General features: G+C 39.6%; 1 long non-coding RNA gene across 1 annotated transcript in view; it reads left to right on the top strand.

The window, feature by feature from the left end:
* Gm35234 (predicted gene, 35234) overlaps positions 1 to 20,596 on the top strand; it is a 39,291-nt gene extending 18,695 nt beyond the window's left edge. The window contains exons 5-7 of the long non-coding RNA NR_165277.1: positions 11,324 to 11,386; positions 16,413 to 16,495; positions 20,304 to 20,596. This is a non-coding gene — a long non-coding RNA (predicted gene, 35234). The remainder of the gene's footprint in view (positions 1 to 11,323; positions 11,387 to 16,412; positions 16,496 to 20,303) is intronic.
* Positions 20,597 to 22,524: the final 1,928 nt, after the last annotated feature.

Here is a 22,524-nt window from a genome sequence, read left to right as displayed (position 1 = left end):
CTCTTTTAAGTCCTAGTTTCTACTCCTTGCTAAAGATGGCCTTCCCAAGAATATGATGGAGTTCAGGGTTTAGAACCCTTTGCTTTTTAGTTCTTATTTACTCATGTTGAGGCAGTGATTCTCTATGTAGCCCTGGCTGTCCTAGAACTTGCTGTGTAGACCAGATTGGTCTCAAACTCCCAGAGATCTTCCTTGCTCTGCCTAAAAGCACTCAGTGTACATTGTGTTGAGAAATCCTCCACTAACACAGGTACCATCTTGGTCAGGATTTTATTGGTGTAAAGAGATGTCATGACCACAGCAACTCTTATAAAGGAAAGCATTTAACTAGGGCTGACCTACAGTTCAGAGAACTGGTCCATTATCCTGGGAAGCATGGTAGTATGCAGGCTGATGTGGAGCTAGAAAGTCATGAGATCCATGGAGTTGGTCTGGAGCAAGAGTGAAGTTGAGACATGTCCAAACCCTGAAAATATTATCCTGCGACTGACTGGAACTGTACTGCTTCCTTCCTGTGTGGGGCCTGCATATCCTTGTGCATGCAAACCTTAACAGTTAGACCTCTCCCACCCTTGTGGCGGTCAGGGTGCCTCATGGCCAGATTACGGGTTAAACTTCCTTTCTCCTTATAAGGACATTCAGCAAGCACATGAATTCCTCTTCAGGCAAATGAAGCATTCCCAGCACTACAGCCCCAGCCAATAATGTACACTCACCCTGAAAAACCCAACCCATTCCCCAAAGTTTATATAGCTCTTGTTCCTCCCCCCAATAAAGAGAACAGTTTTATTGAAAACTGTTTCCTGAGAAGTCTACCCTCCACCCCCACCCCCATATTCATTCATACTGAGATCCTGCTGGACCTGCCTGTAGCAGTAAATTGTTAAACTGCTCTGAGCTCTTGGTATATGCGCAATTCCCACCACCCGCCAGAGTTATCTGGCTTTGAGAATGAAAACACACACACACACACACACACACACACACACACACACAGTTTATATTTTGATATGCCTTGATTAGCTCAATAGTTGGGCCACTCCGGAACCTCCATGTGGCTAACACAGTTCCCTCTGATATTCCTGAGTTAATATTGCTAAGTTTATATTTCATCGCTGCTACCCCAGACCCAATGGGGGATCGGCCCCTGTGGCCACTTATCCTGATTCTTACATGTCAACTGGTCCTCAAGTTTGATCTCTCTGCTTCCCTGTCATGGCAATTCTTCTCCTTCTCCTTCTGAAGTCTCTTGCCCAGGAATCCCAAAAGTCTTGCCTCTGCCACTCTGTCCAGACACTGCTGCTGGCTCTTTATTGACCCATCAAGAAACCAACTGTTTGCAGGGACCTACAGCAGATGTGTGAATTCCCATGTAAGCACAAATCAAACCCCCAACACCTACCCACCCTGGCACAACAGGGCCTGTATACCCAAGGGGAAAAGCAGATGAAGAGGGGTAGAGGGGAGGAAGGTAGGTAGATTTGGTATTGAAGAATTAGCAGAGAGTTCAACATCTGAATAGGTAAGCAACAGGAACAGAGCAAGCCACTGGGCCTGGCTTGAGCTTCTGAAACCTCAAATCCCACTCACAATGACACATTTCCTCCAACAAAACCACACCTACTCCAACAAAGCCACCCTTCTAAATCCTGCCAAGTGGTGCTGTTCCATAATAACGAAGCATCCAAATATATGAACCTATGAGGGCTATTCCTATCCAAACCACCACAGGCACATTGCCAGGGATAATATCATGCCAGTTACTGTTTTCCTGTGGGGTTTCATTTTATTTTTTTCTTGGCCTGAACACTCTTTTTCCTCTACTGTCTAAGAGGAAGGAACTGAGGAAAATCCCTCACTTGGACGTTCAGCACTGGGAAGAGAAGTATATATAGCTGTAGTTCTTTCAGTGAGATGGTCATTTGTGTATAAAACAACCATGAACCTTCCAAGCAGCACACTTTAGCTAACTGTAGTATCCTGAGTGCAGGTATAGTGCTGTTTGGTTTTGTTCATGTTGAAAGGTTTTTTGTTAATGATGCCTTGAAGATACATTCTATCCAGTGTCGGTGACACCCTCCATTGGTAACTGTCTACAGCCTCTGAATTCAGTGATGATGTCACTCCTCGGTGACAAGGACACACCATGCATCTGTTGCCATGGCAACCACCACACATTCCCAGCATACACTTCACCTGCGTGCTGCTTCATCTGTGCGCTGTAGTGCGTGCGTGATTATGTCATGGCCAGAATAAAAGGCAGAAACTCCAAACCCCTTGCCCCTTCCCCTCTTCTTCTCCCTCTTCTCCCTCTTCTCTTCCCTGTTTCCTCTCCAATAAACCTCTTCTTGTGGAGCTCTGTTGGCCTGGTGTGATCTGTCCAGATACGGGCCTCCTTCTAACACAACAGTAACAGGAGCCACCCTGTCTAGCGAAAAGTTGGCAATGTATCCGCAAAGAAGAGTTCTCTTCAAGGACGCAGAGCCTTGTGAGTTGAAGGTAGGCAAAGAAAGTTTCGAAGCATGTGGCAGATACTAGTGCATTCTGCTGCCTTATCCTAGTTTCTGGCCTCTGCCGCTCCTCAACAGCTGTCCTGTTTCTACTGCAGCCAAATGCTTACAAAGAAGAGCTGTTGGGAGGAGACCCGCTCACTGTGGCAGTACTGCTCCTCTGGTAGGTTTTATGGTTAGGCATTTCCATCCATGAAATATTTTGACAAACAATCCTGGTAGGTGCGAAGGAAATTTTTAGCACAATTGAGACCACAGGAGGCAGATTCAACTCTTCACTAAATTTGCCTTAAGGAATTTGCGATTGAGCTTCCTAGGTGAGGGGAAATTGTTTACATGGGGAGCAAAGGACCCGCTTAACAATGCACTCCTCAGGAGGCTTGAATACCAACACTTCTGGAAAAGGAATGCACACTGGCTCTCCTGTTGCTTTATAGATGCCAGCTTCTGTGAGATTCCTTCATCACTCAAAAGCGATTGACTCACTAAGCCCACTCTCTGCTGATGTCCATTAATTACCAACTATTAATTGCCTATCTTTAGGAAAACATGAAATACTCTAAGTTATTTGGCACTCACCTCTTCCAGTGATTTTGCAAAGAGAAAAGGGCCATTTACAGTGAACTTTCAGCTTCCGTTGGTGCCTCTTAGCTTGTATCCCTTTGAGAGCTACCTCCCAATACCTGTGAAAACATCTTCAACTCTTTCTAACTTAAACAGAAAAGCCCTTGTTCCTGATTTCAGGTTTCATATATTTGGCTTGAAAGAGTGTGCTCATTAGGTAGAAGAAGAGAGGATACTGTGAGAAGAACAGCACAATACAAACATACAGAAGGAAAAGACCCCAAGAAATAGAAGGTACAAGAAATGAAAATGGCACAAGAAACAGATAAGGACAAAGAGATTTCCTTGCTGTGCATTCAGGAATATCATAAAAACACAAAACTGGAAGCCATAATATATAACCAATGAGTCTATAAGGTAAAAAAGAGAGGGAAAATAATCAATGAAATAGAGAGAGATCACACACACACACACACACACACACATACACACAGAGAGAGAGAGAGAGACAGACAGACAGACAGACAGACAGACAGACAGACAGACAGACAGAGAAAGAGAAAGCTTACTGAAACAGTAGGAGACAGGGAGCTTTCAAAGATGCTATTGAGTTGGTTGTCTGCTGGCATCTACTGCCTGGCTGCAGTCTACTCTTAAGAGTAGTTTGTTTCTCCAGTGAGATTCCCTTGGAAAAAACTAAATTTTCATTTGTAAGTGGTTATCAGTTGGGGATAACTTCTTGTAATGTAACTTTTATTTGTCTGATGTAATTGTTGTTTGGAGGTTTACTGCCTCAGTCTGTTAATCGAGGCCTAGTCCTGGAAGCTTCTAGCCTCTGTACAATCTAATTTAGGCCTAGAATGTTTTCTGACTCTGAGGCTTACTGCCAAATAAACTTACCCCTTTCTAGTTCTTATCTCTGGCTAGCTTGTTCAACTAGGCTTTTCTGGCTCAAAACTTCTTACAAAGCCAACTGATTCAATCTGGCTTCTCTCAATTTCTCAATGAATTCTGGTCTCAAACTAACTCTGGCAATCTGTTCTGATCTTTTGACTCCTTGTCATTGTCTGACTTGTTCTGTCTTCACCTATGTCTAGCTTATTTTTTCTCTGCAACCCATCTCTGTACAACTGTTCCAATAAAACTAATGACTCTACATTTCTCTCTCTACTCTGGCCCTCAAGTAGCTTCACTTTCCTCTCTCTTCTCATGAGAAGTGAACATATCCTATTCAATTAAATCTTTCTCTGATTCATCACTTTCTCTGTTACTCATTTAGGCATAACTTTCAGACATAGCTGCTTCCTTCTATAAGCTAATTTTACTTTCAATGTTTGGAATTAGAGTGTGTCTGGATTCTAGTCAGATGGATTAAGGGTGTGTGCTAAGGGCCCAGGGACGCCACAATTAGAAACAAGCTTTGTTTCTCCATCCTTCTTCCCTCCCTCCCTCCCTCCCTCCCTCCCTCCCTCCCTCCCTCCCTCCCTCCCTCCCTTCCTTCCTTCCTTCCTTCCTTCCTTCCTTCCTTCCTTCCTTCTTCCCTCCCTCCCTCCCTCCCCCCATCTCTTTTTCCCTTTTTATACTAGGCAAAGAATTTTATTAACCTTTTCCAAACTTTATTCCCAGGTTTCTTCAGCTTAATTTGCTGCAAAGAATGAATAAAGTATAAGCAAAAACTGAAATGAGCTGCAGTGTCTAGGGGGCTTGGACTTAAAAATATTAGAGATCTAGATTTTATCAGATCCATAATAAACAAAGGAAAATTTAAAAATCAGTCATGATATAAAATAGCAGCTCCTGTAACTTCTGCAAGTGTTCTTTTTAAAGTAAATAACACATTCTTGGAATTCATACTGTGATCAAACATCCTGCAACTGCAGGGTTGGGGATGGAAGCATATGTTCATATCTCCTTTCACTAATCAGACCCCTGTAGGCCTTTTCATGCTGCCTCAGTCTCTATGAGTTCATATGTGCATCAGTCCTGTTGATTTATAGTGCTTTGTTTCTCTAGTGTCCTTCATACCTTACACTAGCTCTTATACTTCTTCCATCTCCTCTTCTGCAGAGTTTCCCAAGTCAGTAGGGGAGTGATTTGATGGAGACATCCCATTTAGGACTGGACATTCCTCTCATTTGGAAACTGTCTGGCTGTGGGTCTGCATTTGTTCTCATCTGGTACAGGAGGAAGCTTCTCTAATGATGGCTAAGCAAAGCACTGATCTATGAACATGGCAGAATGTCATTAGGAGTCATTTTATTGCTGTTGTTTTAATACAACAGTAGTATTTGGTTTTACCCTAGGTTGACAGGCTATCTAGTCTTAGGTTCTTCATCACTCAAGGGTGTTAAGTATGGAATGGGCCTTATGTTAAATCAGCAATAGGTTGTGTACTCCCACAGGGTTTGTGCTACCATTGCACTAGCATATCTACAGGAAGAACAGCATTGTAGATCAAAGACTTTGTGCCTGGTGGTGTTTACATTTCCCTTTTGGTAGTGTGCAGAGAACCCTCCTGTACCAAAGGCACTAACCCACAGGGTTGAAGACTCTATGAAGTCACCAGCTTCACTTCTTCATGTTCAATGATCTGTGAATTTCTTGTTTTTAGCAATAGAGTCTTGTTGTCAATTTTTATTTGTGATTTGGATAATGAGGACTGGTTTGCCTTTATCAAGACCCCAATTTCTCTGTAAAGTTACTGCATATAAATTATTTGTTTCTTTTATTATTATTATTATATGTTTTCCTTCATTAAGACAATACTAGCTTTCTCTCTAAGTCAATAGCCGTAAACTATTATTTCTTATTAAAGTGAGTTACTGTGCATGTTATTTACATAGATCACAATAGGCTGAAAGCCGTACACATATTTTAAAAACACTGTTGCAAAATCAAGATCCTTAAGATACTTTCAAGGGAAAGTATCAAGATACTTTCAGCGAAGCACTGGATGGTTTGAAAATTCTTGTTCTACAACTGATGTGCCTACAGTGTTATCTCAGGCTCCTGGGGTTTAAAAATGTTTTGGCTTCTCCTGATTATTTTCACAGTCTTTTAATATATTCTTTGACACTGAAATAATGTTTCTTATAGGTATTCAAGAAAGAACCCACGGTAACAGGCTCAAACTCTAGTACAAAAGCTGTTTAAACAACTTGAGGTTGTTCTCGTAATATACTTTGTTGTTCAAACGATCAAGACTAGTTATTTTCGCTAAGTATTTTCTTTGTTACTCCATTATAATCTAAGAGGAACCTTACCAAGTTATAGAAATTATTAAACTAAGGAGACAGGATGATTTTAAAGGAAGTTTTACCAAGATCATGAAATTATAGAAGGTTCATTCTCTATGCCCTCAAATCAACCCTGGGAGACATTATAGAAGCAAAGGAGAACCCAGGACTGAAGAAGATGATGAAGCATAATGCACTGAGAGTCAAGAATGGAGGCCTAATTTGTGCAGAGTACAAGGTTTGTAGTTGATTAGAGCCTAGGAAAGCCAGAAAGCAGCAAGCAGGAGGGTGAAAGGGTTCTGTTTTAGTTCTCAGCTTTGGTTCTCAGACCAGAATCATCCATAAACTTGGGCTTATATCACATGTTTTGTCCATTTTAGGCTTACTAAACTAAATGAGAAGCTCAGAGGAGGGCCTGGAAATGCATTTAAACTAGCCCTCCCAGTGATTGGCACATGGTTGAGGAAGGATTTTTGTTTTTTAAGCCGCTATGTGCCTTTCCCATAGGTTATCTAGGAATATAGGTAGCCTTCTGGCTGGGCAGACATCTGGCACCACCTCAGTAGACCAGAGGATCAGAGTCATTGCCAGTGGCGGGAATAAGATATCCTGCTTATCTAGGACTTCCTAGAGAGGTGGAATGGCTAGCTATTTTACAGTTATTTCTCCATGGACATCCATGGGATGCCATCTGGGGAATATAGTGTACCACTCACAGTTATTCACTCCAGAAACCCTGCTTTGGAAGCTGCCTCATGACTGGTGAGTCCCCAAAGTTGCCAAGGACTTTGCTGTGTGAGATAGTTCACCGGAGGCTATGCTGCTCACCAGGGAGTGCAGAGGTGAATTGACATACCTAGGAGAACTTGGGCCATAGGCTACAAGAAGACCTCAGCAGAAGTGGACCAAAAATTATGTCAATTTCACAATTTTACAGCAATTAACAATGAAAAAAAATGAAACTAAAAGCATAAGATTAGATATCAAGGTGCATATCTGTTTGAGCTGAAAAGAATCATAACAAAAATATATAAAAGAACTGGCTGTTGAATTAACATTTTTCAAGGAGTTGTGAACAAATGTGTATGTACCATAGTTAGTGATCTGTTGAAGTCAGACTGTGGACTGGCCCTAAGTTAGTCTATATTGTGTAAAACTGGAGAGGCTCTACTTTACAAGGAGTGTTTTACTCCATTTTGAGGATGAAGAATGACTCTGCACCTGGGTGCATATGTGAATGGCATCATCTGTCTGGTACCTCTCCACCCCCACCCCCCAAAAAAAAATGACTGATAAATGACTTATTCCTGGGAATGGAAAGGGTGGTATTCTATAAATCTCCCGGAGTGAATCAAGACTGTAGGGGCACAGGGTTTATTAAACTCATATGAGGAAAACCAGACTCATATACATATCAGACTGTCTTCACGGATTTCTGTTGCAGTAATAGACACCATAACCAAAAGCAGTATGGCGAGGAAAGGATTCATTTCACCTTATGGTTTAGACTCCATCCTAGAGGGAAGCCAGTGCAGGAACCTAGAGGCAGAACCTGAAGCAGAGACCACAAGAAAATGCTGCTTACTGGCTTTCTATCTGTGACTTGCTCAGCCTGCCTTCAGGTTGCATCTACAACATAGGATGACCTTCTCCAGGGTGGTGTTTCCCACAGTGGAGGAGGATAAAATGGAATCTAGATTGATTTTTTAAAAGCTGGCTTGCTCAGCTGTGGGGCTATAAATCTAAAATCTTCAGGGAACTTAGAAATTAGACAAAGTTTGGGTATTTTATATCCACAAATAATAAGTTATGGGTAAATGTCAATTGATAAATTAACATTATAAGTAGTGAAACAAACATAAATTTGAAGAAAGCTGAGAAACAAATTTTTTAAAACATTTTAAGGAAGTCCTTCCTTAAAATAAAGCAAATCTAACTCAGGTAAAGTGGATTCCAGTATAAAGTTGATGAGAGTAATTATAGGTCTTCATGGGAATGAATTTGAGAATTCAAATAAAATGTCTAAAAATTACTCATATATTACATGGCTCAGTAATTGTACTTCTGTAATCAAGCCTAATGAGATAATCTGTAATAACCGAATCTATACGTTCACTTGCACATCCAGTGACATCTATAATAAATGAAGATGGAAGTGATTTAAATGAGATTTATAATTAGAAAGTAGATACAATAGCATGCCTACTAAGGAAAATAGTGTTGTTTTCTCTTTGAGCAAGCTCTCCCCATTCATATGCTTTTGGTCAGGTTTCTAGTATCAGGTGTGTGTTTTCTCTGGAGGAGCAGGCTTCAACTCCAATCCTAAAGTAGTTGGCATCCTCAAATAGTTGTGTCTCTATCAGCTCAGGAGGCATATCTTGCCTGCCAGGTCAGCCAGTGTTGTAGTGTGCATGACTTGCAGTTGTGTGAGATTGTTGATGAGGTTCCTTCCCAAGCAGCCTGCCTAACACCTTGCAGCACTTTGGATACCATCCAGCAGGCAGGGAGTTTCCATTCCATTCCAACTTGATTTCTCTGTGTCCTGTTTCTTCTGCAATAGGATATTAGCTTCTAGTTCCAGAGGACAACCAAGGGTGATTAATAATTGTCCTTTGTTTGTTTGTTTGATTGGTTGGTTGTTTGTTTGGTTAGTTTTCCAAGACAGAGTTTCTCTTCATGGCTGTCCTTCAACCTTATGTGTAGATCAGGCTAGACATGAATTCAGAGATCAGTCTGCTTCTGGCATGTAGAATTAAAGGCATGAGCTACCACTGCTTGGCTAATAATTTGTATTCTTTAAGGGTTTCTGGGACCTCTTCTGGCTAATAACTCATACAATAGTGTCCCACACCTGGCACTGGCACTGGATTCTTTTAAAGATGTGACCATCTTCTGGGAATAGCATTACCCATCCATAAAGGGTACCTACCTATGTCCCAGGCTCTTTTTAAAATTTGTACATTTTTAATTATACTTTTATTTTACAAAGTAGTAGATTTTTACATACATGGATTTTTTTTTTGTTTGTAAAATTTTCGGTGATTGTATACCCACTTAGGGCCTAGATAGAAAGAAACAGGTTTAGAGGAAAAGAATGAGTGATGTTTTGTCTAGGAGTCAGTATTCCACAGTATCTCTCCCCATTCTGTGGCTCTTACATTCTTACATTCTTTCCTTCCTTTCTTCTATCACATTCTATGAGCCTCAGAGCATAGTGGGTTTTATAGATGTCTCATTTAGAGCTGACCACACAATAGAAAATTGACTTCTCAAAATATCATGCAATAGGGGCAATGAAATGGCTCAGTGGGTAAAGGTACTTGCTGCCAAGCCTGACCACTTGAATTCATTTCCATAACCCACATGATGGGAGGAGAATACTGACTCCTCCAAGTTGTCTTCTAGCCTCCACAAGTAAGCCAGGGCATGTACATTGTCCTCCTGTCTCCTTATACCGTATAAGTTTTAAAAGTAATGTGTCATGAAGCAATGATCTTAACCTTGATACATATTTTACACATAAATTGAAGTTTTGCCATATTTTTAATTGTTTTGTTTATAAATAGGAATTTTTTCACATGTATAAAATGAAATATGGTCATATATGTATAAACTGATGGCATGACCATTCCATGGTATAGTTAAGGGGACGGTTTTTATTGAAGATACTAGAGAGAAAACAGAGGCATCTGAAAGTAGAGAGAAGGTAGTAGGCTGAAATTGACCTTAAGAGACACAGAAGCAGAACAGAAAGATAGTGTTGAAAAGATGATAGAGGTGAGAAATGGATAAAGACAAAGAGCTCATGGACAAAAGGAGGGATATAGCAGGGTTATATGGAGAATGGGCATGGGGGAAGGAAGCTCCTAAGCTGAAGGAAGTTTACGGTAGAGGAGGGGGTGAAAAGAGCAGAGCAGATCCAGGATGCCAGCATGAAATTTGAAATATGTAACAGAAACTTGTGATACTGAGGGAGTCTGGAGGCCAGCATGTGTTCTGGTATGATAAGAAAAAATGGCTCCATTTGGTAGAGGAGATTCAGCTTTCCAAGTTCTTGAGGAGTGCTAGCTTTTGTCTAACCACCAGAATTTGGGGAAGTTAAGTATCCTTTGGACCTGACAATATACACTCCTCTCCTCTCCACCCCCCCTCCCAATTTCATTAACGTGTCTCCCTCTCAATTGCTTATCTTGCTTGTTTGTTTGTTTTAATAGGCACTAAATCCAGTTAGTCCTGCCCATATGTACTCGCATGGGTATTGGGCCATCCAATGAAGCATAGGAATTCTACCAGTGGCCATGTCCTCAATAAAGAATTATTCCCCCTCAATTGGCTAATACTTAGCAGGGAATGTGGCTTGAATATCATCTACCCCTTTGGTGCAAGAATTTTGGCTGCCATGGTTCTATGCAGGCAACCACAGCTGCTCTGAGTTCACAGGAACTGCAGCCATGTCATGGCTAATAGACTCCATTTTATTGTGCTCTTAAGACATTAAATCCCAACTTTGTCCACTTTTATAGTTCTATCAGCAATTAGAATCTCTTATAACTGTCATGATATAAAGGAGGAAAGGTGAGATTCTAGAGAAATTACAGGCAGAGTCAAGATAAATATTGAATTAAGATTTGGAGAACCAAGATGAACAGAGTCAGCTGGATACCTAGATGATGGTCTCAACTTGCAAGACAGACAGGTTTTGAACCCATATTTCACTCTTTCCCCAGCTGACAGTCTTCTATATTTCTTCAATATTTTTCTACTTTAGGTTCAGAAGAATATGGGAGAGCTGATAGCAGAAGTCCTTCATTAAAGTTACATACCTTGCTTCAGACTCTTCCTCCCTCCCTCCCTCCCTCCCTCCCTCCCTCCCTCCCTCCCTCCCTCCCTCCCTCCCTCCCTCTTTCCCTTCCTCCCCCCTCCTCTGTTTTGTCTAGGTTAATTAATGTAAGTGCATGTTTAGATATAAAAGGCATACTTCATTCCCTGAGAGCCCTCACTTTTGTTCCTAAGGTCATGTTTTAGAGGCTGCTACCTGGAAGGATTTACTATCCTCCATGCGAATATAATAAAGAAGTAAGTATACAAACAACTTTCATATGTATGTTTATTCATCCTCCATTGCTTTTTATAGGGGATTGAAGAAAGGAATTGCCACACAGCAGGGGAGACTGGGGAATACAGGTTTTTAGCTGGGTGGCAGATTGCCCAGATAAAAATGGGTAGAAAGGGAGAATGGGAATTGGGAAGCAATTAACCATCTCTAGTACCACGATAGATCTCTGTGGTTTGCTTCTAAATTTATGGAACTATAAAATACTTGCATTTTACGGACCCCAATTTCTATGATTTTAATGCATTCCTTCTTTCCCTTTGCAACGATTCATTTTGCCACATGTCTTAAGGTGCTGCCTATTTGTTATGCATAGGTACCAGTGTCTCTTGACAAGTTAGAGATCTGTAAGTAAAACCTAATGAAAATACAGAGCTGTGGATTTGGATTTAAGAATTGATTGGTATCACACCACAGGAATTTATTAAAGTTGTTTTATTCCATATCATCTGCATACTGTTGGAAACAAAGGAAGGTGATAAAATTTAACAAATAGATATGAACTTTGAAGGCCAACCGCAGGCATTGTTATTATGTATGCAGAGTATGAGACGATGGAATATTAATTTTCAAAATTATATAATAATTTTATATTTGATCCTATCACAGTTTTAAAAAAACGATTCTTCACTATTAATTATATAGAGATTTCTGCATGAGCACCCAAGAATATCTCTGAGTTAGTCTTGTGAAGTTAATGGCTTGATCAGGTAAGTCAGATTATAGGCAATGAACTTATTGTTAAGAATAAGCTGCAGGGACTTTCAACACAGGACAGAGGTTACAAGTGATTTCAGGACACCATGAAACACAACCTTAGAAAATATTAAAGATCAGCCAAGGACTGGATTTCACTGTTGCTGTGTCCATTAGGAGTCAGGCTGAGTTCTGCAAACAGAAGTGATTCCTGTTCTAGTGCAGTGAACTTGTGTATAGAGGCAATGAATGAAATCATACCACCTGATGTTTGTAAGAATCTTTTACGTGCATCCCTTCTGTTATATATATTTTTATATATTTAAGACAAGGGAAGATCCTGGCGTGGTGGCGCATGCCTTTAATCCCAGCACTTGGGAGGCAGAGGCAGGCAGATTTCTGTCTGAGTTCGAGGTCAGCCTGGTCTACAGAGTGAGTTCCAGGGCAGCCAGGGCTACACAATGAAACGCTGTCTCAGAAAAACCAAACCAACCAACCAACCAAACAAACAAACAAAAAAGACAAGGGAATATAGACTTCTAAAGATTAAATGCCTTGACCTAAACTGTATAAGCGCCAACCAGTATTTTCTACAGCATCATTTTTATAGCATGCTTGTGCACAGAACCTGTTTTCAATACTGTGGCCCTGAGGCTCCATGTCTCACAGAACTCAACTTTTCACACCCTCTATCCTTTCTGATTCTTGGTCCCACATTTTAAGTATCTTTTTTCCTCTACATTGAACTCCCATGAATGTGAGTCAATTCTCTGCACAGATTGTGTGTTTTACCTTCTCATTCTGGACCTGGGTTAACTCTGTGAGCATAACACTTTGTACCTTTGGTCTCTGTTGTATTTGCTACAAGACACTAAATGAAGGAACTGAGCATTAATAGAAGCCCTAGAAAGAAAATCTGGCTTACTATAATACTTTCCTGTCAAACAATATGGTTGTACCTGATTTAAACAGAAACACAACTTGATCCTATTTTGATTCAAAGAGAAACACAATTATGCACCCATCTCAGTCATGCTGAATGTTATACCACTTAATTTTCCATTTTATACTGTCTCTTCTACTCTCAAAATAATACTTTGATCTGATCATTTTTTGAGTCAAATAATTGTAAGAACCAATATTATATTCATTTCCTTCCTTCATTATATAATTATTCATACAACATTTTAATGGTTTTATATAATTTCAAAATTTGCATTATTTTTATTCCATAATTTATATATGCATAACTAATTCAGCCAGTATTCTATAACTTATGAGAGTCTAGATGTTCTTTCCAAAGAGAATGATTAGTGAGAGAAAGAAGCTTGGGCTCTTATGTCACTGTTCAATATTTGGAGTGCAGTTCTATTTAATTCCTTATTTAGTGCATGGTAGAGGCAATCACTGCAGATTTTACTATACAGTCTTTATTTCTGTTGTTTTCTCACTATGCCTGTCCATTCACTTTGGAAGAAGGAAGGCCTACAGATATGCCTACAGGTATATTCTCATCCATGAGGTTTTTGAAAATCACTTTCTTATTTCTCTCTACATGTTAATATAATGTATTTTGATCATAATATCCCCCCCCCAGTCATCCAAAGTTCTCCCCCCTTCCTTACCCATCTAGCTTTATTCGTCCCCCCTCTCTCCATCTGTCTTTCTCTTAAGAAAGCAAGTCAGCAAACAAACAAAAAACAAATCCAAAGGGCAAAAAAACCCAAGAAATTAAAAATCCGAGACAACAAACAAACAATCCACCACACCATAATAACAACAAAAGAAAAAGCACACACAAAAAACATGGAATTCAATTTGCCTTGGCCAGGTACTCTCTAGCATGAAAATGAAGCCTGTCCTGGAGTATGGTTGAAATACCCAGGGTCATCCCATTGGAAAAAACCAATATTCTTTCTTCTAGTAGGCATCAGCTACAAACAGCTTTTTAGTTGGAGATAGAATTTATGCCTACTTCTGCTTCTCTTTACTGGGATTTTGTCTGACTTCAGTTTGCACAGCTATTGTGCATGCTGTCACAATCTCTCTTACCTAGTTCATTTGCGTTGTACCTGAAAACTCTGTTTTCAACCTACTTTATAAAGCATCCCACTTCCCCTCCAGCCTACCACCCAGCAGAGGCAGTGGACAGTTATTTGGACATGGGGAGGTAGACTATTAGAAATAGTTCTTCAGGGGTGAGCCCAATCTTCACTGTCAGGACATCAACAATTCAGTCCAGTAGCAAACACCAAATATGAATCCGCAGCTGCAGTCCAGTTCTTTCAGCAGACACCACACATGAACCAGCAGCTGCAGTTCAATCCTGAAGAAACTGGAAGGCTAGTCTACTAGCTCAAGGCCACAGAAGTCACATGAAGCCATAGGAACCTCCCAAGTAATGCTTTGGTGAGATTCTGTTTATGGCATTACACAAACAGAGCTCAGCAACTCAATGTCAGGCAAACCAATACATGTGCGTTGTTAGTGAAGAATAGTAAGGTGGAGCAAAGCAAACCAATTCTCATGCCCACTGTGGGGTCATATTTGTATTCCTTCTATACATGTGTACTTTCATGTGTTTTGCTATAACAAAACATCCTTTTTCACCTGTGTCTGCCTCAGAAAAACATTCTTTCCTGCTTTAGTAAAACACCCTTTCACCCATGTGCCCCGGAAAAACATCATTTGATATAACTGACTCTCCAAAGAAACCAGAGTTTCCACTTTCAAGAGTATCTATTTTGATTACCATTGACTGCAAGGACATGTTTCTCTAGTGAGGATTGTGTGATACATTGGTCTATGAGCATAGAAATATGTCATTCGGAGTTATTTTTATTGCTGTGCTCACTTAGCAGAATAGTAGTGTTTCCTTTAGAGCTTGTGACCTGTTCAGTCTCAGATTCTTGGCCTCATTAATAGCGTCAGGTGTTGGCTCTATCTCATGGAATGTGCCTTAAATCAAATTAAATTAGTGCTTGGTTACTCCCATAATATTTGTTCCATCATTGTACCAGCGTATCTTATAGGCAGGACCCTTCTGTGTATTCGTCATTTTTCCATAATGACATTATAGATGTGCTATTATGCTTTTGAATTTACAGAAATGTATAGGTTCTAGATGGATGATGTGACTGAGGGAACAAGAGCCTCCAATGATTTTAGGAAAACATAACTATGCAACCAACCTGGGTGTTCACCTGAGCATACTAGAGATAAGAGAGTGGTTTCTACTTAAAACCATTCTGTTTGCAAGATCCATTTGCTACAAAGCTATCTTGTACCTTAGCTAACTGCTTCCTTGCCTAGGCCTCAAGAGATAACCTGGTATTTTTATGTTAACTCCTGTGGCCAATGTAAAGATTTCTGATCTTCATCCTTATTTTGGCTGAGTGCCATTCTGATACTTTTCCCGGGAAATCAATTTCTACTTACCTCCAATAAAGAGAGCAGCAAGAGATCAAATAAACAACCCCAACTTGCTGAGGTAATAGGCTTATTGGGTTTACTCAGAGGAGGATGGGTGACTCAAAGGCAGATGCATCATGGAATAATTATTCCAGTATGGATGACAACAGGTGAAACTGTAGCACGGACTACTGTGCACAACTTACAGGCATGTACTTGAATAAAGAACATTTTCTGCCCTACCCACCTCCAGCATCTGGCTACTGCTTATACAACCTCAGGAAGGGCTCTTCCCCGACCCCAAATTTTTCAAAATAGGGCTTCTCTGTAACTGTTCTGAAATTTGCTCTGTAGACCAGGTTGTTCTCAAACTCAGAGATCCACCTGCCTCTGCCTCCTGAGCACCGGGATTAAAGGTGTGCGCCACCACTGCCTGGTTAGTAAGGGGCTTCTTGAGTCTTGTAAGTTTTCCTGATCCTGATGAGTCTTGTAACTTGTGAATTCATAAGTTTTTGACCTCTCCCAAAGAGAGGCTGTTGCAATCCAGAGGAAACAACTATAGGAGAATAAACTTTATATGCCCCAGTACAGGGGAACGCCAGGGCCAAAAAGTGGGAGTGGGTGGGTAGGGGAGTCGGGGGGAGGGTATGGGGGACTTTTGGGATAGCATTGGAAATGTAAATGAGGAAAATACCTAATAAAATATATATAAAAAGAAAGTAAGCAAAGATAATTTCATTATTTTGCACATTAGAAAGTTGGGCTTTTCTACTGGAGTTTGCGTAGGAATGACATTTAGAAAATCAACTCCCTTTTGAGTTTGAAAGTTAATGCTCAATTTTCTTTGTTATTTAACATATGCTCTTTTTTCCTTTCTTGAAGGTTCTATGATATTCTTTGAAAATCTATAGATTGAATTTCTTAAGAGAAGTACTGTTATGGGATGGAAGTTCTTGTGCTCACAGGTAAGCAGCAGGAGACCCAGCAATGTTAAACACACAGGGTTGTCTTTTCAAGGAGAAAGATGTATAACCTGTTTTTTTTTTTCTCTCCAGAAGGCTGGGAGTGGATATAGTTAATAGCTTAGTGATAATTTGTGTGGCTGAGACCATACTGTGTCCTGCCAGAGACCTTTGTCCCGAGCTTGTTTTTCTCAGTCAATCTATAAAACTTCTCTTTATGGAAGATGTCACATGCAGTTTATAAAGACTTTTGATGTTGATGTAGTCATGTCAACAAGCTGTGTTGTGCACATGGGACTAAGTTAATTATCACCAGAAAAAAATTCATCAAATTGTGCCGTGCCAAAATATTCCTAAAGTAAACTAGCCAGGGTCAGACTCCTGAAGTTTGAAACAATTCCAGCGACTGAGTTGTGTTGAACCGAACTGCATTCTTGTCTCCTATGGATTGTCACTGCTGACCATGGCATACAGGAACCCCTACAACAGAACATGAGCTGCAAGCCACAGATTTCAATGTCTTTATATTCCCTTTGACCTGATGATTATTCCAGAGAAGCATGTTGCAAATGGAATATAAGAGGAACATTATATAGCCACATAGTTTTGGGAGGAGAGTCAGGGGAGAGAGTACATAGCCCCAGAGTTCAGCATTTATATTTCAGTGCCACTTCTTTGAAAAGTAAATTGCCCAATTCCACAGCTATACTTAGCAACTACAGTCCAGAGAGTCTCTATTTTAATCTTTCCGGGAGAATATTTTTCATATTTTGTTGGAGTGGAGTTAAGTGGAAGTCAGTCATTCTGTGGAGTAAAGCCTAGGAAAGCATCCAAGACTTTAAGTGATTGCCAACCAACTTCTATCCCAGTCTTTGTATTTAACTACCTCACTCAACCAGGGGTCTCTATGGAAATAATTCCCAGAAATATCAGAATAAATATTACTGAAAAGTCTTCAGAATGAATCAGGTTATTTTAAAAGTTTTTTCCACTATAGGCTTTGGAGCTTGTCTGTATAAACATGTATAATGAGTGGCCATTCTCTTATTCTCATGTTGGTGTGAGGGGGGGAGGGAGGGAGGGAGGAAGAGAGAGAGAGAGAGAGAGAGAGAGAGAGAGAGAGAGAGAGAGAGAGAGAGAGAATTTGATATACCAACAGATAGATCATAGATAGAGAGTTGAAGATAGATGATGTTAAAAGATTTCATCTACCTCTCATCCTACTGGTGAGGTTTGAACTTAGTGTGTATTCTCTTTTTTTCTCCCATTTTTTATTAGGTTTTTAGCTCATTTACATTTCCAATGCTATACCAAAAGTCCCCCATACCCACCCACCCCCACTCCCCTACCCACCCACTTCCCCTTTTTGGCCCTGGCGTTCCCCTGTACTGGGGCATATAAAGTTTGTGTGTCCAATGGGCCTTTCTTTCCTAAGTTGTAACCCAAATGATTGGGTTAGTTTTTGTTGTTGCTTTGTTTTCTCAACCTACAGAAGGAAAGTGTTAACATGATTTACATTTCCCTGTGTATGCTCTTCTTAGGAAAAAACTGAAGTTTTTATTTGATGATAAAAGTAATTAAGAAATATTGATAATCTCTAATTCAAGGAAATTATTAACAGAATAATTATATAAATAGATATTAAAACCTTGATTTTTCAGTAAATCGTTGTGTCTCTTGTTTGATATATCATCTATATGAAGAGAACAGAGCACAGAAAAATGCTTAACTTAAAAAATAAGAGCAGAGGTTGATAGAAAACAGACATTAAGATTTCATTCACACACACACACACACACACACACACACACACACACAAAAGAGAAGTTAATTGAATGTCTGAAGACTCAGGAACTGGACAGGCAAATAGTACAATTAATACATAACAAAACTGTATATTCTAACAAAACCGAAGTATTTCATCTGTTCATAGCTAACTGGCCTTTGGGAATCTTCCAGTATCTTTGCAAACGAAGGAAGCTATTTCTTCAGCTTTTGTCTAAATGTTAGCTCCAGTGTACTTCCCTTATTTAATTACATATTGAGTTCACCAATTCCCTGGCTAATGCAAATAAAATTTTGGTCTCCTCATGCATCCTTTCGATGAATTACTTCAATAGGCATACAAAGTTATCTGAAGTTATTTAAAGGCCTGAGTGCTGGAGGGCTGTTGTTATCACTCAGGTGCAACCATCCAACTGTTCACTATTTCCAGCGGCGGCTTTACTCCACAGCCTCCTTGTTTCTGAGATGCCTCTCTGGATCAATCACATCTGCCAGTGCAGAGGGAGATTTTTTTTTTTTTTTTTGGTTTCTTGTTTTTTTTTAATTAGGTATTTAGCTCATTTACATCAGAGGGAGATTTTAAAAAACCATATTTTCACTTGCAGACTAGCCATCCTACACAGAAGGAGATCATTTCTAATCAGGTAGCTAGTGGGGCTTCAGACATTTGCTAGCCTTAGCGTATTTGAAGAGGGCTCTGGAAGCACTTCTCTGCATGGAGAAAGCTAACATGGGATGCATTTGCAGTTGAGTTCAGAGTTGTGAAGCATCAGTGGAGCATGCTTCAGCCCGATGAAAGGCTTCTGCTAGCATGTTAATGATACACAGGATCGTTTAGCATGATTCATAGCGAATCCCATTAGTCCTTTTGCTTCTGTTGCTACTGAAAACCACTGAAAGGAAATGTAAAGATACTTCAAAAAGGCTATTTGTCTTTGAGATCTCAATTTAGCAGGCCATTTAAAGCACAAATACAGTCTGGAAAGACAGCTCAATGCTTAAGAGCACTTGCTGCTCTTTCAGGGGGCCATAGTTTGGCTCCCAGGACCCACTCAGGCAGCAGGCAGCTCACAATTGCATGTAATTGCAGTTCCTAGGAATCTTCTGGCTTAGAAGTAGGGGACACCTATATATACCACACACATACACACACACACACACACACACACACACACACACACACACACACGCACAGAAGAAAGAGGAATAAAACTAAATCTAAAAAGAAGAAAGTACAAATAGATCATGCCACGTGAAGAAATTTCTTTGTTTATTGATTAACATAATTTTTATTAATAGGGTGCAGTGTGATATTTCTACATAGTACTCTTGTGAGCTCCATCATGATGACTAAACCAGCTTCCCAAAGTTTTGCCTCTTAATGCTGCCCCTTTTCAGGGAATGGGTCAGCATTTTAACATAGGAATTTGGGAATAGATTACAAACACTTAAACCATAACATTGACTAACTAGATTTCAAAATTTCTATTTTTTATTTTGTTTTGTTTTGCTTTACTTTGCTTTGTTTTGTTTTGTTTTGTTTTGTTTTGTTTTGTTTTGTTTGGGGACAGGTGTTCTTTTCTGTATATAACCCTGGGTGTCCTGGATCTTGCTCTGTAGACCAGGCTGACCTTGAACTCAGAGATCCACCCACTTCTAATTTTAAGATTTCTAATGGTAATAGGTAATAAGAGTACAGTACAAAATGCACTTTAGTAGTTTCTTTTTCTTATGGCTGTACTTTCAATTTGATATGTGATTACATTCATACATTGTCTTCCATATTTTCTCCATTTCTTATTGGTTTAAGTTTATACTTTAATGTACTATAGCTTAAAGATAAGGGTGAGAATGGTATTCGGGGAATCGATACTTCCATCCTTATACTATATTGTTACCACTACTTTATCTTTCCTGATAAACAAAGGTTTAAGTAATTGCTAGTCTTTATTTCATTGTAAAAATTACAATATACAAATACTAATATATTTTTATCATCAATTGCCTTAATTGCCATCTCATACAGCTTGGATTCATCTGTGAAGAGTGTCCTCAACTGAGGAACTGTCTACATCAAATGGGCCTGTAAGCATGCCTGTGGGGCCTGGGTTTCCTTGATCCTTTCTGATGCCCAGCATATTGTGAGCAGTGTCATCCCTAGGCAGGTGATACTAGGCTGCATTACAAAGTTAGCTAAATATAACTTACTGAGAAACTCAGTAAGCCACATTTCTCTCTGGATTTTACTTCAAATTCCTGTTTAACTCCTATGATGGATTGTAGCCTGTAAACTAATAAACCCTTTCTTTCCTTGTGTTACTTTTGGTGTGGTGTTTTTTATCACCATGACAGAAAGGACTCAAACAATCCTGTAACTTTGTATATTTACAGAAGTACAGATTATATGGTGCATATATTTATTTGTGATATATAAGCTATATGGAACATGTATATTACATAAATTTCTGTGTGTCTCTTAAAGAGGTTGAATATAAGTTTGGACATATTTAATTTCCATAATTTAAAAAAAAACATATCCAGAAATTACTTCATATGCACTCTTAGAGATATTAAATATCTTTATGTAGCTGTCATTCTGTTTTAGATATGTTTTAAATTGACATGTTTATGTTTGCCATGGGAGGTGTGATGTTTGATCTGTGGAATAACCAAGCCAAAGTCACATCATTTGTTATATTTGCCATATTTTGTGGGCAAAACAGTCTACTCTTAGCTATTATAAGCAAACAATATGCTGTTATGTAGTCAAAAGACTACAAGTGTAGTTCACCTCCCTCAGGACTATCTGTTCTCTCCTCCCCAGAAAAGCAGGAACATGCTACCTCTTACATTCTCACTAACAAAGCATGAAGCCAAAGTTCGGATTGCTAACCTGGATAGAGATAGGTTCTAAATTGTTTCAGCATAAATGTCTTAAATTCTGCATTCATGAATCTCAGGTCTGCCTCTGTGTTTTGATAATTTATGAATCATGTCTTTTTACTAGCTTATTTTTGTCACTCTTCTCAGAGTTTTATGGATATTAGAGTGACTAGTCCACTCCATGTGACACACTACAATATTTTTCTCCTAGTTTGATATATTTTTTCAAATGTTTCTTATTTGTTTCCTTGTGAAAAATATTGTTTTAAAACGCTAACCATAATCGATTTAAAATGACAACTAGGTCCCCGTGCCCTTAGGTTAAGGCCAAAGTGATTTAACATCTATGTTTTCAAGAGTTCGATGTTTTGAGTCAGGTCTCTGATCTGTTCTAAGTCTACTCTGGCATTTGGTATGAAGTAAGTGCCAATTTTATCTCCCCCCAGTGGCTCTCTAGTATTCCTCACATGGTTTGTTAAAAGGTCAGGGTGTTGTTGCAGATCTGTCAGCCTACCCACAAGAGTACTGGGCCATTTTAATTATAGATGATTTCTGCTGGGTTAAATCTCAGAAGCTTGGTTTTAGAGTTTTCCTATGTAGTCTTAGAAGCCTACACTTGTAAAATTTTAATAAGTCTTTCTATATATTTAAGATAAAATTTAATATTTTTAATCTATGTGCCGTTAAATTCACATAAACATGGGATTTTCCATTATGATACTGATTCTTCCTGACCTAGAATAAGTGAGACATTTTTATATATTTTAAGTGTTCTCTGCTTTTTAATATAAATGTTTCATATTTATTGTTAAATTCATTCCTATTTTTGACAGTGTAAATAGAATTTTTCTCATTTTCCTTCTTCCTCCTCTCTTCTCCCATATTTCTCCCCACTCTCTCCTCTCTCTTTCTCTGTCTCTCTTATTTCCCCCCTTCCTCCCTCCCTCCCTCCCTCCCTCCCTTCCTCCCTCCCTCCCTTCCTTCCTTCTTTACCTCCTTCCGTTCCCTTTTTTGCAGGGTCCCATTAAACTCAGGCTGACCTAGAACTCACTAGATGGCCGTTGGTGATTCTGAATGCTTCTTTTCTCCCCCCCTCTTTTTTTAAAAGAAAATTAATTAATTTACTTTACACATGACCACAATTTTTCCTCCTTCCTCTTTTCCCAGTATTTCCCACCTACCCACTGTCCACTTTTCCTCCTGTTCTCTTCAGAGAAGGGAAGACCTCACATGGATACAGACCAACATTGCCATATCAAGACTAGGCATGTCTTCTCCTACTGAGGCTAGGAGATGCAGCTCAATTAGGGGAGAGGGTCCCAAAGGTAGGCAACAGAGTTAGAGACAGCCCCTGCTTCTGCTGT

The sequence above is a fragment of the Mus musculus genome, chromosome 18, assembly GCF_000001635.26.
Source record: "Mus musculus strain C57BL/6J chromosome 18, GRCm38.p6 C57BL/6J".
Classification (NCBI taxonomy): domain Eukaryota; kingdom Metazoa; phylum Chordata; class Mammalia; order Rodentia; family Muridae; genus Mus; species Mus musculus.
Note: the sequence above shows the minus strand (reverse complement) of the source record. Positions and strands in the feature narration are given on the sequence as shown.